This window comes from Brachyhypopomus gauderio, chromosome 16 (assembly GCF_052324685.1).
Source record: "Brachyhypopomus gauderio isolate BG-103 chromosome 16, BGAUD_0.2, whole genome shotgun sequence".
NCBI classification, from domain to species: Eukaryota; Metazoa; Chordata; class Actinopteri; order Gymnotiformes; family Hypopomidae; genus Brachyhypopomus; species Brachyhypopomus gauderio.
The window spans coordinates 11,556,229-11,558,942 of NC_135226.1; the positions used below are offsets into that span (position 1 = coordinate 11,556,229).

Here is a 2,714-nt window from a genome sequence, read left to right on the forward strand (position 1 = left end):
AATCAAGTCTTTGCAAGTAAACAGGTTCAAGTCCAATTCAAGTCCCAAGTTATTGGTGTAAAAGTCCAAGTCAAGTCTAAGTCTCTGAATATTTTTTCAAGTCAAGTCAAAAGTCTTAATATTAATGACTCGAGTCTGACTCGAGTCCAAGTCATGTGACTCGAGTCCCCACCTCTGCTGAAGAACGAAGTGGATCAGGAAACAGAACGTTATCAAATAGTTAGCAAAACCACAACCAAACACACTAACGAACTATCGTGTTCTGTGATAACATGAATTGTGCTCACTGTTCATCTGACATCTTAGTTATCAAAGTATCGGTGTTCCTGCAATTCCAAGTTTCTCACTGTTGTGAAACATCGAGGCAGAACTAGCCTCACTACGTGTAACCACCAAAGTACCTGAAGAATATGTCTAGGACAGTCTACCTGCTCACAGGTGTCCTGTGCATTTTAGGGTTTCTGATTATGACATCTTCAGTACAGACAACACAAGGGACGATGCATTCAGTGTCTGATGAACAGAGAAATGCATGTGGCAATAAGACAGAAACAGGCACAAGGTCTTTCATTGTTTTAATATTATAGTTTTAAAATATAATTTAATTCACAGCTTTATCACAGCTGAATTTTCAGTGCTGTAAATTGTGTAACCTCCCTCTTACAACACATGCTTATATGCATCTACAAATTAAATAATCTACTTAACATTTTATTTAGTTTCATTCTGTCGTATAATAGTGACGTTTCGTGCTGGGCTTAGTTTTCTATTTTCAGATGAAATTTTCTTGTGATTTTGTCCACATCGTATGTTGTACACAAAGGCAGTGTAAAATGCCTCATCTCTTATGCCATAAACTAGTGGACTCACTGCCCTAGCTATAACACTAAATGTAATAAAGTTGAAAAAGCGGACTGACAAATATACCTGGATGTTTAGTTCTATGACTACTGCTTCAATATAGGGGCAGATAATCTCCATAGTACACAGTATAAGCTGAAGCATGTGCAGTGAGACAGTACGGAGCCCTTTAGATGCAGATTTCTTGTCTACAGATGCTGCTCGGGCAGCAAGCATAATCAACACATAGCAGAATAATTCCACAAGAAAAATTATTATGAACTGGATGATGCACAACAAGCCTCTCATGTAACGGTGCCATTTCTCAGGAGTCATAATCTCATAATAGCAAAAGGTGAGCTGTGAGAGATAATCTTGTGAGACAGTTGAAACAAGGATGATCAAGTCCATGAGCGGCATTATGATGCTCAAAATCCAGATGATGAAGATAGCAGTATGAGTCCTGCTCAAGGTGGAGACAGTGCTGTGTCTCAGAGGCATACAGATGGCCACATAGCGCTCAACACACATGGCAGTGATTATCATCGGTGTGCAGATGGTGATTATCTCCATGACCATGCAGACAGGAACACAGAACACCACAGGCATCAGAATATGATTATAGGATATGAGCATCACAAAATCAGTCAGCAAAAGAAAAATAAAATCAATCAGTAATGTTTGAGAAAACAGTATGTAGCGTGTCTCAGTCCTGAAGGCCTGCTTCCTGGAGAAAGTAATGAGCATGAACACGTCCATGTATATGAATGGCCACACAAAGATCTGTGTTATGGCCATTGAAATATTACTCCTTAAAGGCGTGGAGTTGACCAGTTGTAGCTGGTAGCTGGTGCTATTGGTTTCATCAGTGCAGTTACACTCAGCTGTGCACATACCTTTGTATACAGAGGAGCAGGGGAAAAGAAGAGCACAGCTTGAGAATAGTATTGATAAAGGACATTGATAAAAAATTATGAATTTAACAAACTAACAAGAATGCTTGCAATATAAAGAGAATAACAACCAATATAATGAACACAAATAAAATGTATGCTATATATGTTATATAATTTACATTTAAATCCTAACAACTATAGTACATCAACAGAAAACATTTTCATAATATTGTTATTAATGCATTACCTGTTGAATAACGATTTTAGTCAAATAACAATCTGTGGGCAAACACACATATATGTAGGGTTTGATGGGACTGATTTTCATATTGAATTGTTGACGTCATACACACAAAGGGCTGATGGTGTGTGGACCTGTGATAGTACGGGTGGAGTGCTTTCAACTCCAGCGGGAGGTTTGTGAATACAAACAGCAGAATAATCGTGGTGTTGCAGAAGCCGTAGCTCAATGTAACGATGTGTAGATGGAGGTGGGTCGCATGTGTGAATCTTTAAGATGTTAAATAAGAGGACAAACACCAGCAGTACAAACAAAAACTTCCAAAGCATACAAAATAATTAATCAAAATATATTTTATCGCACTGCCTAAGACAGGGTTCCCACGGGTCCTTGAAATCCTTGAAAGTTTGTGAATCTGAAAAAATAAGTTCAAGGCCCTGGAAAGTTTTTGAAAACAGGCATAAAAGACAGCCGTCCTTGAAGGTCCTTGAATATTTTGGGGGGTTTGAAATTTCATATGGATGAAGACCGCAGTCAAGGAATAATAGGGCAAAGTTGGTAGGAAGTCAATATTTACAAAAGATTGCTATGAAAAAGATTGTCATAATGTTTTAAATTTCTCATCCTTTGTTGAAAAATATGATCTGATATGATAGTTATTATAAAGATTTAAAAAAAGTCTGCAAAGTGATTCCTTTAGCATTAATTCAATTAATCAAAAATGTCATTTTATATTC

General features: G+C 37.4%; 1 pseudogene; it reads right to left on the minus strand.

Annotated features, from left to right (window-relative positions):
• Window positions 1-711: 711 nt before the first annotated feature.
• LOC143478270 (odorant receptor 131-2 pseudogene) lies at window positions 712-1,734 on the minus strand (annotated as a pseudogene).
• Window positions 1,735-2,714: the final 980 nt, after the last annotated feature.